The sequence below is a fragment of the Neofelis nebulosa genome, chromosome 6, assembly GCF_028018385.1.
Source record: "Neofelis nebulosa isolate mNeoNeb1 chromosome 6, mNeoNeb1.pri, whole genome shotgun sequence".
Classification (NCBI taxonomy): Eukaryota; Metazoa; Chordata; class Mammalia; order Carnivora; family Felidae; genus Neofelis; species Neofelis nebulosa.
In genome coordinates this window covers 152312472-152331886 of record NC_080787.1, presented here as the reverse complement: position 1 = coordinate 152331886, position 19415 = coordinate 152312472, and the positions used below count along the sequence as shown (strand labels likewise).

Here is a 19415-nt window from a genome sequence, read left to right as displayed (position 1 = left end):
CAAGAAGCAGTGTGGGACACTGGAAGCCTGGATTTTGGAGTACAGTTTGGGCTCGGATGTCAACTCTGCTTAATTCCCCAGATTGCCAGTTGCCTGCTCGGTAAAATGGGTGCTCAGTAGATGTTAGTTTCCCCCAATACTCTTCCTCCGGAGGAGAAATAACACATCTCTTGTAAGGCCTCCTACCTCGGAGTTTTCTTAAATTGAAGACATTTTACTTCTGTAAAATTTTTGTTTTGATTCTAAGTACGAGAAGCCCAGGTTAGGTTTTTAGTCTGAAAACCAGAAGCGAGCACAGAGCGGTTTTCAGAAATCCTTAACACATTGCTTCTGGTTTTCAGAGGAAACCGACTCTGTGACAGGGTCCGCAGGGAACGTCCTTGCGGCCCCGCGTCCTGCTCGCTGGCCTGTGCCAGGCTGGCCTGCTTTCCAGAGAAGACCTCGCTCCTATTTTAGGGTTCGACCTGCTGCTTAGCTCGCTGGGCGATTTTGCCTTCCTTTCCCGACTTGCTGAGGAGTGTCCTGGGAGTGTCCTCGGGTGGAAGCATCTGGGGATCTTTGTAGGCGTGCCTGGGGCTTGTTCTGGGTGGAGGTTCGTGCTGGGCTGGTGTCCGTGTCCGTGAACTGCTCACGAGCTCCGACGATGGCGCCTGTGGGTTTCCCCGGACGTGAGTGTGGCCGCGTGTCTGTGAAGTCACGCTGAGGTCAGAGCCCTAGGCTGCGCTCCTTCTCTTCATCCCTCAGTTTCCCCAAAGAGAGCTTTGGAAGAATTCCAGTTTCTTTGGTGTTCCCTGAAAGCAGACCTTGGGATTAGGGCGGGTGATTTATTTGAGAGGTGATTCCAGTAGGAGGGAGGGGGCAGCTACGGGAGGGTCCCAGACCGGAGTTGCGGCCACCAGAAGGTGACTTAATTGCATTGAGATGTGGGCAGCAAAGGGCTGGATCCTGGCAGGGACTCCTTCCTCCCAGGTCAAGTGTGTGGGGCTGGGGGGCGTTCACCCCTGGCCTCCTCTGGCTGGGGGAGGGCTGTTTTGGGGAGGACCAGCCCTGCACTTCCAGACTCTTCTTGCCGGAGGGCCACGCCAGCTCTCCTAAAGTGGGGAGGCTCAGGGTTTGCACCCGAGGGAGCCGCGGACGCCGCAGGTGACTGTCCCCTCGCCTGTAGCAAGCCCCGCTGCTGGGCAGTCAGTCATCCGGAGAGGCCTGGGGGCAGGGGACCTGGCTTCTGCTGCTAAGACGACACACAGAGGAGACCCTGTTTACTGCCTTCATTCCATTCGTAGAGTCTGAGGCAGATGGTTTTTTAAGAAGTATTAATTCAAGTTCCAAGAGTTTTCTTCAGATCGATAGAATTCCAAACAGTTGTGCTCTGTATGTTCTACATACATACGATGTCTGTTTGTTTTAATATTTATTTATTTATTTTTGGGAGAGAGAGCACGCGCACAGAGCCGGGGAGGGTCAGAGAGAGAGGGAGACACAGAATCAGAAGCAGGCTCCAGGCTCCGAGCTGTCAGCACCGACGTGAGGCTCGAACTCACGAACTGTGAGATCATGACCTGAGCCGAAGTCGGACGCTTAACAGACTGAGCCACCCAGGCGCCCCTTATAGACGATGTTTCAAGGTGACAATTCGTTTATCTAGTGGCGAGGCATTTCAGTATCAAAGAAAGGTTAACTAGGGACACCTGGGTGGCTCAGTCAGTTAAGCAGCTGACTCTTGATCTCCGCTCTAAGTCATGATCTCACAGTTCCTGAGTTCGAGCCCCACTTTGGGTTCTGGGCTGACAGCTTGGAGTCTGGAGCCTGCTTGGGATATTCTCTCTCGCTCTCGCTCTTGCTCTCGCTCTCCCCCTGCCGCCCCTCTCTAAATTAAATAAACATAAAAATAAATTTTTTTAAAAAAAGAAAGTTTGATTTATATTCTTGTAAGCTATATGGGAAGGAACATGGACATGACACATTTTGAAAAGGATTTTAGCAAGTTTGAGAACAGAAAAGGTTTTCCAATTAACACTCTGTTAGAGAGAATGTTAAATGAATCAGAACGTTCTATTCAGAGAGCATTCAGATTATCAAGTTTCCACATTTTCGGGTTCCTAGTCCTCAGCCTTTACAAGTGATCGTTCTAAATAATATTTCAAAATTGTAGGGAGTGTAGCTTTACTTAAAAATTTGGCGCAGATGGGATTTAGTTTAGTAAAGTATATCATTGCTTTTTTCTGAATCAGGTTATATACAGCATTGATTAAATTATTAATCAGTGCTATTATTCACAAGTATGGTGACTGCATAAGCCTCATGATAAAGAGACTACTTTAAAATAAATACTAAATCAGGACGCCTGGGTGGCTCAGTTGGTCAACCGTCTGATTTCGGTTCAGGTCATGATCTCGCGGGTGTCATAAGGGCAGCATTTTCACGAAAAAGGAACTTTGGGGCTTTCTGCGTAGAATTTGTATCCATGGTTCTCTCTTTTAGTGTCTTGTGGTCCTAAGTCACTTTACAAAGAATAAGGTAGAAATCAAGAGACACATACAAATATATATGCAGTCATCTCCGAGAACCGTAGGACATACGTGCGCTTTCTTTTGGCGGAATGCTTTACTTTTTGTGTGGACGGTGAACCTGCTCGGAGAGAGGATATTGACTGCCGTGTCCTGTTTTGTGGATTACTAGGTTAATGCTCACAGAAGTCGGTGGCGGTGTGCTCAGAGTGGCCAGTTTTCTCAAGGAATCCCTGTGTCTCATGCATTCTTGTGTCTTTCCTTTTTTTTTTTTTCCCCAAAGTGTTGATTAGTGATCCTAGTGGAGATTTGGATAATGTGGCCTTACTTATGATTTAGATACGTTAGAATGATTTTAGCAGGGGTCCTGTGCTGAGCGTATATAACATGTTGTATGTATGACGTACGACAGTGTATCACGAGGTGTTAGAATGCACCATTGTCGAGGAACGCCTGCCTGTGGGCTAATGAATGAATCGTGTAATGGCTACATTACAGAGGGAGGACCACTGGGGCCTCCCTTCATATGTATGATGCCCAGGGATAAACGCAGCAGATGGGGATACTGGGAATGCCCTTCACCTAGAGGAGATGATGGGGATGTTCCAGGGTTATGGGATTTCTTGAAATGGGAATTCTTTTTTTTTTTTTTTTTTTTTTTTAAGTGTATTTATTTTGGGATAGAAGGAGCACAAGCAGGTTAAGGGGCAGAGAGAAGGAGAGACAGAATCCGAAGCAGGCTCCGCGCCATCAACGCAGAGCCCGACGTGGGGCTCGAACTCACAAACCGTGAGATCGTGACCTGAGCCGAAATCAAGAGCCGGACGCTTAACCGACTGAGCCACCCAGGCGCCCCTGGTGCACCCACTTTTGAGAGCGTACTTGGGCAAAGATTACTGTAGAGAAATGAGTTTCTCTATGCTCAACGTTCCTGTTGACCCTTTTCAAACTGAATTTGCCTGAGAATGCTGCCGAACAGCAGGTCTGCTGGCTCTCCCTGTCTGTTTCACGCGTGCTCCTCTTCCATTTCCAAAAGAAGAAAAAGGCTCTTTCCTACCCAGAACCTCACTGTGGTTCGCTGTCCCAGAGTGCACGTGTGGGGATGAAGCCGGGGTGCCGTCTCAGAAGGCTCTGTGGGTGAGAATCCAGGCAGAGCAAACCAAGGAGGGCTTCGGCGGGTGAGGCCGAATGTATTTCGTCAGGGTTACGAACTGCAAGGCCCCCGTGTTTCCATCCGTCCGTCTGTCCGTCCATCCATCCACCCATCCATCCATCTTTGAACTATAATTCAGAAGTGAGACCTTGTCACGGGGTTGCGAGTGAGAACGTGTACCTGAATTATAGAATAACCTTTCCAGACAGAAATCAGGTCTGACCTCATTGAAGATTAGCTTTCTGGTGAAGTTCTACAGTAGACCTTAACTGAATGAACTATGCCTCACCTCCAAGGTTTTGACAAAAATACGTATAGAGCGTATTTGCTGTAAAAAAATATATACATATATACATATTTGCACGTGTTTAAACTTGTGATAAGCATGTTTGTATGTCTTCTTGGGAGCCTACCAAATGTTTTGGAAGTTTAGTATGTTGCAAGAGAGGGAGCGCGCATACTCAGGGGCCCTGGGCCTGAATTAGCGAGTGGGGTGCTGGGGTGCGAGTAGATTACTGGGCCAGAGGGCATTCCCCCCACCCAAGGATCTGAAGGCCATAAAGGGCCACCTATACACTACGGCCTGCAAGACACCAGTGCATCTGGTGGCTGAACCAACGTGGGCAAGTGGGATGGGGTTCCCAAGGGAGGACGAGTCAGAGGAGGAGGGGAAGTCTGATCAGCCAGTTTGGTCACTTGGCAGAAAGTGGGCTGTGGGCCGGAAGGTGTTCTGGCACAGGACCGACAGGTGTGGGGGCCTGAGCTGGCATCTTGGGCCAGTGGTGTCGCGGTTGCTGCCTTCCCCAGGGCCACGGTGACGTGCCACATTCCCCGCCGGGGGAGCAGAGGAAGTGCACGTGGGAGTTTATGATGGCCCCCTTGACAGATGGTGGACGAAACCCAGTTCACAGGAGGACATGCCCCTGAAATGGAGGAAGTGGTGGCCCCAGGAGGCAGGTGCTGCTGGCCTGCCTTGCAGGCGACTCAGTAAGCTGGACAGTTCCGCGGATGAAGTTCTGTGGATAACCACGCTTTCCAGATCTGGAAAGATCACCTGTTTTCTGAATTGTTTTCTATCATCTGTGATCTCATTTGGTTCTTAAGACAGTCCAAAGCAGACAAATCATAAGCTAAGTAAGTCCCGGAACCTAAGAGCTTGGCCCCTGCACTGGTCCCACTGAGGCACGGTCCTGGGACCTTGCCTGTGCCCTAGGAAGACGTGGGCTGAGGGAGTGGACGCTGCCTTTGTGCGCCATCACCCGTCGTGGACTCCCCGATCCGGCCTTCCTGGGGCCAGAGTGTTTCCCGGGTAACTCAAGTGTAATTTTAAAGCCCCTGCTTCTAATGATTTTAGTTATTTTGCATAAGAACCTTTCAAAAATGTGTGGTGCCTTTCTTCTATCTTACCTGTCATTGAGCATCAATTATTGTTCTTTTATAACCTAGAAATGCCCTGTAAAGAACTCTTAAGGCTTATAGTTCTCTTTGTCGCTCTAGCGAGCACTTGATACATAATTAAGACAGTTCTGGGGTTTTGCTTACCTTTTTTTCCAACTTTTAGGTTTTTTTTTTTCCCCATTTGTTTTTCTTCCTCTGTGGGTCTGTGTGCATCAGTCACCCTGTGCTGGTGTCCACGTGCTGCCCAGGAAAGCGTGTGTCCTGTCTGTCCCCTAGGCAGCGTGGTGCCCCCTTCCTCTCTGGTCAGGTCGAGCAGAGGACCACATTTGTGGGTAAGCTCTGAGCCCTGCAGATGGGAACCGCGGGGCCAGCCCCTGGATGAAGAACAGCCCTTCTGACTGTGTGGGCAGCGCTTACGGGAGTAGGGACCTTGGATGGCTGATCGTTATTTTCTGTGTGTGCGTTCTTCGTATTTTCCGGTTGGCCGCAGGGCAAAGTAACAGCCCGCGTAAAGGCACTGTACTGACTGGGTGACATATCTTATTCTCTGCCAAACTTATAAATTATTTTCAATCAGTAATTTTTTATAAACAAATGTATAAACTCTTACACAAGCTGTGTGTGATCTAGATCTGTATCTTAGGTACACCCTTGCACGGTTTATCAAAACTTTGCTGTACGTGTCTGACTTCCAGATATAAGAATGTGATGTCCTTTCAGCCATTGGGAACGAGAAAGCCTAGAGGGCAGGCAGTGGAGGACCCGTAGAGCTTGGTCGCAGTTAAGAGGGATGTACAGGTTAGTACCTGGGAGTTCTCCTGCGTTTTTACTTTGTTTTCATGCTCTTTACTTTTTCTTTGAGCTAAAGTCATTAGCTGCTTCTCTTCCCATGTTGGAGGGCCGTGAGTAAGCTTGTCTAAATTTGGCAATCCAATTAGTTGATAAAGTGACATGACAGTTTTACTTGTAGTCCTCGTTGGGGGAGGAAAAAATGTTCCTCTGCCCTTCAGGGTTTTTCCTAGACGGTCTAAGAATCAAACTGACATGAGGCAGATTAACGGGAGAAAATCAAACAAAAGTTTAAGAACACATAGATCCCCTATATCTGTTGGAGAGACCCAGGAAAACGGAGCTACTTCCCCCAAATGGCCTGAGCTATCACCTTAAATCCCATCTCCAGGTAAAGACGAAGGATGTTGGGGGTGGGGAGTCAGTTCTGGTGGGGACCAGGTTCCACACGGTAAACAAGGGTGTGATTATTATGCGGATTTACGTCTTGGCCTTCTAGAGATTTAAAGCCTTCCTCCTCTCCCTGGTACTGAGGGAGATACCCTTACAAATGGAGATTTCCCTTATACATGTAAATGTCCCTTGCAATAGGGTGACCTTTCCTTGGTTTTCAGAGCTTTTCTTGTGTTGCTGTTTCTTAAAAGTTAACCAGTTTAGGATAATCTTTGTGCCTGAGAGCCGTATCTTGGGTAGCGACCTTTACTCCCCTATCACCTTTATTGACCTAGGATAATATAGCTGTACTTATTTGATAAATGATATATGTTTATTGAGTAAATGGTGTATTATGGTTGGCGATTTGAAAATGCTAGAAAACTTTAATACTACCTGTGTAACAATACAGAAACGGGAAGACATACAAGTTTTAAAGGATTAAGAAAACGCTGGTCGATGAAAACCATCGGAATTTTTTGTGATTTGAAAATCTCCCGGCAACTTAAAAACATTTACAAGATCTAAAAATTTCACGTGGAGTCTGCCTTGCTTGTATCCTGATGGCAACGAGGGACACGCGTGCGTTTTGGGGAACTTCGGTTCACCTGACGCCGCAGAGGTCGTGGTTTACGTCTCCCTTCATGTTTCGTCTTCGTTAATAAGCGCAGTTGAGAAGTGTAACAGGTGCTGCTTCCTGTAAAGATAAAATTCATCTCTTGAGTTCACAGTGGTGCACAGTAAGATAATGAGTAAAAAGTCTAGAGCAGCAAGTCTGTCCTCTGAAGGTGTCAGGGCGTCCTGTAAAGAAGGTAAGACGTGGGATCGAATGACCCGGAGCTTGAAGGTCAAACAGTTTGGATGTTAGTTCCTCTGTCTCCGGGTAGGGGGAGTTTCTGAATGTTTCTCTTCTTCTCTCCTCTCGCCCTCCCTCCCTTACGTTTTGGCCTGGATAAAGACGAAATAATGAACGTGAAAGTGCTTGCTGAACGGTAAACTTCGGCGCAAATGTGATGCATGGTTAGGGCATTGTTACGAAATCGGGGGACACAGAATATAAAAGTTAATAATTCTCATTGTTATATAATGTTTGAGTGGCAAGTGTGTGTTCTGGGTACTGGGAGACTCTAGTTCTCTCTAAGCATAGTACTTAATTTGCCATTGTTGTTCGCATATTCTATTTTAGGTTGCTAGGTAGGCAACTAAATACATACCTTATTATACGGTGTGGGTGTTGTGTGGGTGAATTAACCTTGGGATGACGAACTTAACTTTTACCAATTTTGACTAGTATATATTTAAATGATCAAGTTTTAAGATTTCGTAGTACATGCTTTAAAATTTTTTTGTTTTATTTTTGCATTTATCTGCGTAGCTATGTTAACAACCTAGAGAATACAGCATTAATGTTCTCTCCCAGACACTGGTGCAGATCAGCTGATCCGAGCACGCGAGTACGGCTTACGTACTTTCTTTCAGAGTGCGCCACAACGGTGGCAATAATGAGTTTAAGGAAATTTTCTTTTCTTTTTATTTTTTTGATGTGTTTTTTAATAATCTTTGTTTATTTTTGAGAGAGAGAGACAGAGCATGAGTGGAGGTGGGGCAGGAGAGGGAGACACACACACTCCAGGCTCTGAGCTGTCAGTACAGAGCCCGACGCCGGGCTGGAACTCCGGAATGGCAAGATCATGACCTGAGCCGAAGTTGGACGCTCACCGACTGAGCCACCCAGGTCCCCCATAAGGGAAATTATTTTTCTTTTAAAGCTAGATTTTCTGTGATACAAAAATGACTTGAGCTCTTCCTTCTTAAACTTTCTTCCTTCCTTCCTCTTTCCTTCCTCCTTCCTTCTATCTTCCTTCCTTCTTCCCTCCCTCCCTCCTTCCTTTGTTCTTTCCTTCCTTCCTTCTTCCTTCCTTCCTCCTTCCTTCTTCTTTCCTCCCTCCCTCCTTCCTTTGTTCTTTCCTTCCTTCCTTCCTCCTTCCTTCTTCTTTCCTTCCTTCCTCCTTCTTTCCTTCCTTCCTCCTTCCTTCCTTCCTCCCTCCCTCCTTTCTCCTTCCTTCTTTCCTTCCTTCCTTCTTTCCTTCTTCCTTCCTTCCTCCTTCCTTCTTTCTTTCCTTCCTCCTCCCCTCTTCCTTCCTTCCTTCTTTGCTCATTCCTTCCTTCCTCCTTCCTTCATTCCTTCTTCCTTCCTTCTTTACTTCCTCCTTCCTTCCTCCCTCCCTCCTTCTTTCCTTCATTTCCTTCCTCCTTCCTTCTTTCATTTCCTTCCTCCTTCCTTCCTTTTTCCTTCCTTCCTCCTTCTTTCCATCCTTCCTTCTTCCTTCCTTTCTTCCTTTCTTCATTCCTTCCTTCCTCCCTCCCTCCCTGCCTCTTTCCTTCTTCCTTCCTTCCTTCCTTCCTTCCTTCCTTCCTTCCTTCTTTACTTCCTCCTTCCTCCCTCCCTCCTTCCTTCTTTCCTTAATTTCCTTCCTCCTTCCTCCTTCTTTCATTTCCTTCCTCCTTCCTTCCTTCCTCCTTTCCATCTTCCTTCCTTCCTTCCTTCCTTCCTTCCTTCCTTCCTTCCTTCCTCCTTCCTTCTATCCTTCCTCATTGTTAAAATCCTTTTGCATTTAGCTTTTGTTTTCATTTAGTTTTGACTGCTAAGTGATCAGAATTGTAAAGTGGTTATAAAAAACAGGGGAAGGGTGTTGCGCTGCATTATTAGAATTGTTTCCAAACAGAAAAGAGTAAAATAGTTTTGGGGTTTTTTTGGGAGGGGGCGTGGGGGGGGGTGCAAAAAGTAGGAGGCTTTATACCCAGGCATTTCACATAAGACATAGTCTTGAAGTCTGATTGCACTCCATTTTGAGTTGGGCCCTTTCATCCAGCATCAAGAAATTCTGACCCATTTTTGGGAGCGATGTTACTGACAGCATTTACTAACACCGAGCATGGGACTGGAGAAAGGAGGTGCAGACTGGAATAAGAACCTTATGGGAGACTTGGATTATGGAGAATAGTTGCTAACGAGCATTTTTTTACTTCAAGAGGTAGAGACCAGGCACGGTTGTAGAAATTATTTTTTGGCTGTTAGGCAAAACTCAAGCCAGATTTTGCCTTTTGCTTTGCACCCCCTGCTTTGTTGTAAACATCATTCCCCAGGGAATTCAGTGATGGCTCCACAAAGGCTTTAGCCCAAATCTGGGAGGATCTCTCCTGCCTGTGCCAGGAAGGCGCACACTCGCGATAGGAGGGTGCCTGGGTTCTTTATTTCTGCACCCTTGGAGGAAGAAATTGGTAGTGTTGGCGTAGAGCCTTTTTGCATACAAAATCGACGCCTTTGTCTTTCTGATGCTGTTATGCTGCCTGATACATAGGTGTTCCCAAAAGGATTTGATGAACAGTGACTGAATTCTCATGGCAGACACGGGTAGTGTTGTGACGTCTCTGTGGGGATGTTACCGCCGTCCGCCATAGAGGGCCAGTTTGGGGGAGGTGAGGACAGGTTGCTGTCCGTCATTCATGGTCAGGTACGATCCGCGCACGTCGTAGATGGGTTGATTTGGTCATGAGCACACACTGGAAGTCAAGGCAGGCCTGGCGGCGGGGGGTGGGGGTTGGCGGTGGGCGGGACACGTGGGCGATGGCCGTGTTCCTCTTCTTCGCCACCCTCCCCGCAGCCCCCATCCTGGCCTGTCACCTACTGTCTGTGACAAATCAGTTGCGTAATTTCGTCTTGCCCCACTTACCTCCTCTGTGAAACGGAATGGAAAGAATATCACCTTGTTCCTAGGATTAAATTAGCTAAATATTCGGTGCGTAGGACCCCGCACTGAATACCCACCAGCTGTTATTTCTGTTATGGAGGACTCCCACATTAATCATCTCAGGTGTGGTCATAGCCATCTCGCTAAAGGTAGGCCGTTGTTCTACATAAAATCGGTTTTGAGGTGTCAGGTGACCCGGTGACTGTCACTCAGCCCCCGTGGAGGTTGACTCACCCCTGTGCCCTCTCCATAGACCACCCAGTCTTCCGAGGTGAGGAGGGGCGGGACTGGGTCTGGTCTGGAAGGCGGGAGGTTTGGACAGTAGATAGAATAATGCCTGATTAAAGTAAGCAAAGGGGGGTCACCGCTGTACCTCCAATTCATTCTTCACAAACGAGTTCGTGTGGCGTATAAACAGTCTGTCCCGTCTTCGCAACACCATTGCCTGTGCGGCAGATTCCCCTGTGTGAATAGCGAGTATTTCGTTTGCGGTGGGAAGTAGACGGAACAGACGGCTGCTGTTCCTGGGATTCACTTAGAGCCTGGCCATGGGGCCACGGAACGTCTGGAATGTCAGGTTTCCTGTAAGGGCTGCTGCCGACTGTGGTTTTCCTTGTGAAGCTTTTCCAAAGAGCTGTAAATTGTAACACGATTAGAGTGCTTCTTTTTTTATGATTGATGTTTAATCCTCATAATTCTATGTCGGTAGGAAGACTCTGGATTCCATAAATATAACTTATCAAACCACGTTTCCTTATTTTCACCCTCCGTTTGCTCCTCAGAATAATTGTTATTTTGTCTGGAGGTGTGTGCGTGTGTGTGTATGTATGTTGTGTATCAAGATTTTTTTTGCAAGGAGCCAATGAACTCACTTGGATGTTTGCTAACATGATGAAATGTGTGTGGGGCGAGCACGTGAGACGTTTTCCAGGATATGTGCTAACCCAAGGATAAAAAATACGGGATTCTTTTCGTTGTATGCATCATATGACCTGAGGTGAACAAGAGATTTTTTTCTTGAGTGTGTGCATGTAAATGTCTATCCACAGATAGAGTTATGCATTTGGAATCTGTAGAAAAACAGAGAACAAATGGGAAGGGACGTCCTAGAGGTCATGGGAAGGGCTCACGTGACATTGAGATGCTTATATAACGATAACGCTTTTACTCTTTGAAACATTGCATCCAGAAAGCTTACTCTAATTGTACAGTAACACTTTTCTGTCAGGAAAACAGAAGCTTTGGTTATCATTAACTTAGAACATGATATGCCTATCTCTTTATTTTCTGTTTATGATTATTCCTCAGGTGGTTATTCAAGGGATCTTTTTTTCCTTGAATGCCCCAGATTCTATATCTCACCAAGGATTATGATCTTTCACATTTTTGATTTGAACAGACGTGTTCATTTATTTGGATATAAGTGAAACACTTCTAGGAAGTAACCCCACGTCTCTGAGAAAAATTGACAAAATGCATAGGTAAGAGAATGTTGAGATTTGTCACACGTCCCCTTTGGGGTAAATTAAAAGAGGTGAAATGTAGTCTTAACTCAAAGCAGCCGCTTCCTGTGTCAGTGTATGCTGTAACTTACAAATCTGGCCTGATACTTGCTCGGGCCAGACATTTCCTAAGTTAATTGTCTACAAACATGGACCTAAGAATGTTTGCAAGTTTCCTCACCTGATCACCGATGGAAGGGGCTGAATGTACATCCAGTAAGAGGCAGCACACCGTTGAACTCCCCCTCCTTCCCAACAGCAGCGAACACACACACGCACTTGACTTTGTGCTGTGCCGACAAATGCAATCTGTGATGGTGTGTTTATGCCAAGACTAAATTGGTGCCTCCGTTCAGTCTCCTAAAATGATAAAAATAATAACCACTGCTCCTCGCAAAGATTATAACAAGGAAGCTCCCTTTGGGGATATTACTTTCTTCTGATGCCTTTCAGAAATCCATTCTCTATGCGAGGCGTGCGCCCAGGACACTCGCTTCTTCTGGGCTCTCACTCACCTGCTCATGTCTCCACCAGAATAAATCCAAGCCCTTTTCCAAGGAGAAGACTTCCCCTGCCCGGGGGAAGACACTCGCCGCTTCTCGGCAGAGGTGGGGTGGTTCCACTCCGCCGAGTGCAGCTTGGCGGTTCTAGCATGTTCCCTGCCCCCTCTCTCTCCACTCTTGATTAAGGCAAGTGGGTCTTCGTTTAAGTGGTGGTGGTGGGGGGGTTTGGACCCCACTTTCAGGAGGCACCGTAGAGCGGTGATTGCCACATCCAGGCTTGAGTTAAGACAGGCCAGAGACCCGCGGACCCACCCGGACCGCGGCCTGTGACCCAGTCAATGCGCTCATTCTCCGGACAGCGGGAATAGTGTTCTGTTTGCCCAGAACAAACAGTCTGCTTTCGTTCTGTGGACCCTGAGCGGTGTGAATGAGCAGTTTGCACTTTTGCCATACTGCCGGAAGTTTACAGTCAAATCGGTGGCTTATCTGTAGTGTGTGGGTCACGTTCTGCAGCATGAGTTTCCTCTTATCCCTATTTCCGCTATCGTATTCTCCTCTCCTCTTTTGCTTTCTTTCTCATTTCTGTTCAATGTATGTTTTCTCCCTGTACTTTGTGAACACTCACAGCGCGTACCGTCCGGAGCAAGGTCGTTTGTTACTATTTAGTACAGTCCGGAAACAGCAGGGTGTTTTGCCCTTGTTTTGCATGAGAAGCCAGCATTTCATGGTCACGCGGGACTGAGGGCCAGCGGTGGGTCTTTCTCCCAAAACACCCGGGCTCCTTCTGCCGAGCGAGCCGTGTTCTTTCTTGGAAGGACCAGCCAGCCCCTGCAGCGTGGCAACTCGTGACGTGATACTCCACCAGCACAGATGAACTTCACCTGGCCGGTGCTGCAGGCACATCCCGCACCCCACGCCAGACAAACACCTCGGAATTGGCCAAGCTGGCCTAAGGTAGAGGTTCTACCAGTGCCCTGGGTCCCGCCCCAGATCTACTGAACCAGGAACTCTGAGAGTGGGGCCCAGCACCTGCTGATGCGATCTTTACTTTGAGAACCACTCAGGACATTCATTTTGGAAAGCAATAGTTCCACCGATAGAATTAAAAAGAAAATGCAGAGGGAGAGAGGATCTCAAGGAGGCTCATGCCCAGTGTGGAGCATGACAGTGATATCATGAGCTGAGCCGAAATCAAAAGGAAAAAAATAAAAAAAAAAAATAAAAAGAAAACGGAGTTTTGAATTCGATTGGTAAGGATTCCGTTTTTATACATAGCTTCAGGGACATACCGGTTGTGTGAGAAGAGGAATTTTTATAAAGAACAATGATCTAAACCATGCCTTTTCTCCAGTACTCCTCCGAACTCCTGTTCCCTGTTTCCTTTGGAGACATAAATGCTGGGTTTTTAAATGTTTATTTGTTGGTTGCTTTTGTTAATTACCACATTCTTTCTTTCTTCCAAGGAGACTTTTTTGCTTTTTTTCCAGCCTGTAATTTCTGTAATTACGAAGAAGGGGTTAGCCTGTAAGTAGAAAGTTGATAATGTCTCTACCAAAGAGATCCCACCTTTCTCAAGATACCGAGGCAGATCATTTTTGTTGTAGTGCTCCTTCCCGCTCCCAGGAGGGACCCCATCGCTTCAACCTTCACGTCCCTCCTAACCCTCTTCTGCACTGAAGCCACCGGGCTCCTGAGGTCCCCAGGTGTCTGTTCCTATGGCAGCACAGGGCGTGGAGAGGCCACTTCGGAGCTGTGTGTCAGGGACATTAACTTAATGGAGAGGATCAGCTTGGGTGGCTTTTTGAAATACGGTGATTGCGGCGAGCCCTCCCCTTACAGCTTCTTGTCGACCGGGAAGGTGCAGGGCACAGTTGTCATTTCTTTAGGGCTCTCGTCCTCCAAGCAGTGAGTCTCTGGTGTGTAGGAAGTTTGTTAAGTTACAGCGGAAGGAAAGCTCTTTCCAGGGAGAGAGGTCCCACCGTCTCCGTGGTCCAGGCACTCTGACTAGCTGTTAGCTGACGTTTGACTTCTCAGCCTCCCTCCGCAGCTTTCTACTCGGCCCGGAATTCTGCGTCCTTGGACTGGAAAGCAGCCTAGCTTCTGTGGCCCCCTGCTTAGCGGGCCTCCTTTAGCTCAGCCTCTTGGCGCCCTCTGTAAATAAATAGTTATGTCACCGTCCCCTTGGAGCATTAGTGGTGGTGGTGGTTTGTATCCCACTTCTGCATCTGAGGTTACTTTTGTTAAGGTTGGATTTCAGGGTCCTCGGTTAGGTGTCTGATTCTTGATCTCGGCTCAAGTCATGATCTCACCGCTCATGGGTTCGAGCCCCACGTTGGGCTCTGTGCTGATGGCACGGAACCTGCTTGGGACTCAGTCTCTCTTGCTCTCTGCCCCTCACCCGCTTGTGCGCTCTCTCCCTCGCTCTCTCAAAAGAAATAAACTTAAAAAAAAAGAAGTTAGGTTTTTTGAAGAGATGTAAATAACTGACAGACGTTTGTAAGACACATCCTAGATCACACACACTGCTTTGGAGGGTCGTCTCCTTTCTCCCCTCTTCACTCTTCATAATAGTTTTAAATTACGTGTGTAATATTACTTATCTATGATTCTATAACATTTCATCGGGTAATAAAAATGTGGGAAATTATTTAATTCAGACATACTGTAATCAATAAATCTGTACTGATGCAGATAAGGCCCCGTTTATTTTTGGAAGGAAATGACTGATGACAGTTCGTTATTGTTCACATTGTCTCACTGTAACCAATGCCAAGAGGATTGATTTTTTTTTTTTTAAATGTCTCACCCCTTCCCCCAGGTAGACATTAAGGATGATGCACGCATTAATGAAATGCCAAGTGGCTGAGCTGAAATGAACCTTCCTCTATCTGATCAAAAGAAAACGTTGGCCTTACACACACTACACAGGAAAACATAAGTGCAGTTATTTTGATGGCAATAGTTATTGTTAAAATAAAATGCGTCGCACTGGACTGATTTGCAGGAGAGCTAGACAGAGAGCGTTAGACTTGGTGCACATAAGGACTCCATCCAGCTGATTCTGGAAGAGCTGTGCTTTTTCTTCTGTCTCCCCAAGATTGCCTTTATTCTTCCCCCTTTCTACCCAGAAGACCCGCTCTCTGTGCGTAGAAAGGCCCTACACCATAGATCTTTCTGTAGGCTGCAGGCATCATGCTTTCCATGAGATTACTTCACCTTTTTCCCTATCTGTATCAAAATGATAGGGTAGTCAAGTATACGTTCCTCTAAGAATTTTCAGCAGAAAAAAATTTCTTTTCCAAATACACTCTGTAAAGGCATCCTACCAGGGTTAGTCATGGCGCTCAGGACGGGAGCCTTGTCAGCATGGGATGTAGGATAACAACTAGAACAAAGCATGATAAGGACAGACTTCCTTCACAAACAACTGCTGTGGGCAGTGGATTCTAGATAGGACACCAGAAGCACAAGCAACAAAAGAAAAAAATAGATACATGGGGCCTCATCAGAATGAAGAACTTCTGTGTGTTAAGGGGACACTATCAAGCAAGTGAAAAGACAACCTATGGAGTGGGAGGAGATACTTGGAAATCTGATAAAGGTTTAATATCCAGAAAAGATACAAAGAACTTCCATAACTCCACAACAAAAAGACAACTCAATTATACAATGATCAAAGGACTTGGATAGATATTTCTCTAAAGAAGATAAACAAATTGCCAATAAGGACATGAAGAGATGCTCGTCATCGGTCATTAGGAAAATGCAGATCACAAGCAGAATGAGATAGCGTCTCTCACCTACTACAATAGCTATAATCGGTAAAATGGGAAGGATGTGGAGAACTTAGAACCCCTTGTTTGCTGCTGCTGGGAATATAAATCAGTTCAGCCAGAAGGGCAAACAGTTTGGTGGTTCTTCAAATGCTAAACATAGAATTACCGCGTGACCCAGCAATTCCACTCCTAGGTATGTGTCCGAAGGAACCCTAACCTGGGATTAGAACAAATACTTGAATGTTAATGTTCATCACAGCATGACTCACAACAGCCAAGGGTCCAAACACCCCAGGTGTCCATCAGCAGATGAATGGATAAACAAAATAGGGTCTATCTATCTATCTATCTATCTATGCAGTTGAATATTATTCAGCCTTAAAAAGGACAGAAATTCTGACACATGCCACCACATGGATGAATCTCAAACACATTATGCCAGATACAAAAGGATAAATATTGTGTGATTCCACTTACCCAGCAAATTTATTGAGACAGAAAGTAGAATAGGATACCATGGGGTGGGGGGAGGAGAGAATAGGAAATTATTATTTAATGGTCGCAGAGTTTCTGTTTGGGGTGGTGAAAAAGTTTTGAAACCCTAACCCTATGGCAGTGGTCACACAACATTGTGAACGTAATGACTGCCATTGAAGTACACGCTTAAAAATGGTTGAAATGGGGGCGCCTGGGTGGACATCTGACTTTTGACTTTGGCTCAGGTCATGATCCCAGGGTCGTGGGATCAAGTCCTGCGTCGGGCTCCCGCTGAGGGTGGAGCCTGCTTAAGATTCTGTCTCTCCCTCTGCCCTTCTCCCCTGTCCCATGCGCTGTGTCTGTCTCTCTAAAATAGGACAAAAACAAATGAATGGTCGAAATGGCAAGTTTTGGTACATACTTTTTAACCACAGTTGAAAAAAATATGCCACAAACCATCAAATTGTACGCTTTAAATGAGTTAGCTATGTGGCGTGTGGATTATATCTCAATATGACTGTTAAAACCCAAGTAGTATGGATATTTCAATGGACCTAGTTGACTGTGGATATGCTCATGTCCATCATGGAAAGCTTGACCCCCGCCAACCCCACTCTTCTACTTCAGCCCCGCTTCCTGGGCAGTACAGACGGTGGGAAGCTTTGCTTAATCTTCATCCAGATAAAACAAAGGCTCCAGAGGTCTACCTGGAGAAACTTCTGTTCCATCCAAACACCTACGTCCCTTGATCATTCATTCAGCAGAAGGCAGGGGAAGGAGCAAGGACAAGTCTGTTTGGTTCCTGCAAGTCATTATATGTTAAATTGCACGGAATGACTAAAATCCGTTTTCCCCATAATTACAGCTCCAAGTACGTTCAAATCAATGTTGAAATAGCCACGCTTGGATTCCCTGCTTTTGTACTGAAGTTAAAGGTTTCAAGGAACGTGAAGTGGTTTTGGATGACGAGTGGCTCACGGACGATTCTTCCTAATTGCGACTGAGTTCTTTATATCGACAGTGGGGTTTAATTGAAACGAAAATGAAACTGCTACAGGAAAAATGATTTAATATGATAACAATTTATTCTTGTTAGTTTTTAAATGGAAAGCAATTGCTGCTTCTCAGCTGATTAAAATTCTCAAGTGTGCTTTAATTAAGAGAAACCTCCTAACTCCAAACTGGGCTAATTGAAAGGAGTTTTTAATGTTTCTTCCTGCTTTACTTGGACAGTTTATAAATTAATTTATATCTAATTAAGAAAATAAAAGGTTTCGGTTTGAACGTGTCATTCAAATGACGTGACTTCTGGCTGTCCAAATGCAGGACGATGGTGATATTTACGAGCCCCAGGTTGCCAGAAACATTTTTCCGTGGAACCTTATGTGCTGTTAAGGTCACGCTTTGGGTGGCAGGCAGCTTTCCGGAATTTTTTTCCTAATTTTGTTGTCATGTTGTTGTCTAAGGGGAACAAAGAACACGTGCTATGCCATGGGCCCTTTGTAATTAAGTTTTGCTGTGTTCTAGCTGATTCCGTTGAGCGTTTCTCTGTCTCTCTATCTCGCTCGTTCTCCCGCTCTCTCCCTGCACAGCCTAACTTTTCGACTCTTAGGAGCTCTGCAAAAGTTCTCTCCACGGTTACTCATCACGCCCTCCCACACCATCTACCCACTTGCACATTAAAAATCCTGAAATAGGGTAAAGTCATTTATCTCTGTATTTAAAAAACCACACACACACACACACACACACACGCCCTGTGACAGTCGTGGTATCAGGGATTCTAACTGGGACAAAAGTCTGTGCCTTTTTAACACAAAGGTCTGCTTTCAGTTAAGTAAGGGGTCTTTTCAATATGTGGATTTTTTTTTTTTTAAGTCTGGCAGTTCGAGTATTCAGAGTGCTGCCGTTCTCGTTACTCTGAGGAAAACGTAATTGCAGAATCTCTATAATCTGTCATCCTGGGGGTTTAGACCAGTTTAGTGGATTTCGCCACCTTTTCAAGTGCCGCACTTGAAAAAAATGAACCATTTTGGGTAGAAGCCTTTGAAACTTTGCTTGGAAATGATGTATGTCACCGTGACTCCCAAATCAGAGCAGACTCATATCGCTGACCCTTTTCTGGATAGAAGTAAATGGAACTTCTGTGTCAGGCACCGTCCTGAACGTTTTGCCTGGATTATTGTAGTTAAGCCTCCGTGCATCCCGCTGAGGGACTGATGGTAATCCTCGCTGAATATATAAGGGAAAAAAAATGTCGGGTTACATCATGAGGCCTCTGAACACGGAGAGAACCGGGGCAAAGCTGATCCCAGGGTGGTACTGTTCTCTTGATTTCTGGAGTTGAAGGTTCTAACTCTGGAGTAGTCTCTTAAATCCTGATGATTGGAGGTTTTTATCATTTACAGTCGTTTTTGTTTGTTGTGCTGACGTACCTCGTCATTGGCTTATACTCCAGATAAGTGAGGTTTAGCACCGTGTATCAAGCAAGAAGAATAAGCTGCTTTCAAGTGAAAGATTGAGAGGCCACCTTATTAGTAAGTTGCAGTCACTGAACTCTGGAGGCTTTATCTTCTGTGATGTATTCCCAGCTACCAATTCATCGTTCTTTAAAATGTTTTCATGATTTTGTGCCATTTTTAAAAGCTTATGTTTGTAACGTGCTTTCTTTGATGATATTTCAAGCATTTGCTTTTTTTAAAAAATGTTTATTTATTTTTGAGAGAGAGAGGGAGGGAGGGAGGGAGGGAGAGGGGTAGAGAGAGAGGGACAGAGAATCAGAAGGAGGCTTGGTGCCGTCTGCACCGAGCCGGACCCGGGGCTCGAACCCACAAACTGTGAGATCGTGACCTGAGCCGAAGTCAGATGCTCAACCCACTGAGCCCCCAGGCGCTCCCAAGCATTTGCTTTTTGCCAGTGTTTAGATTCCTCTGGTTTCCTCTCTCTCTCTCTCTCTCTCTCTCCTCCTCTCTGCACTTCCTGTGCCATAGGTTGGAAGGCACAGGGCATGAGAGTCCCTTAGATCTAAGTTGATCATAAAGGAATGTCTTCCTTTACAGGGTTTCTTTCTGGCGTAAACTTTTCAGCAGCAGGTGTTTTCTGTTGGCTCCCCTGTGCGTGTGCGTG

General features: G+C 46.1%; 1 protein-coding gene across 6 annotated transcripts in view; it reads left to right on the top strand.

The window, feature by feature from the left end:
* PDE10A (phosphodiesterase 10A) overlaps positions 1-19415 on the top strand; it is a 613983-nt gene that overhangs the window by 323885 nt on the left and 270683 nt on the right. The gene's annotated exons all lie outside the window — the stretch shown is intronic.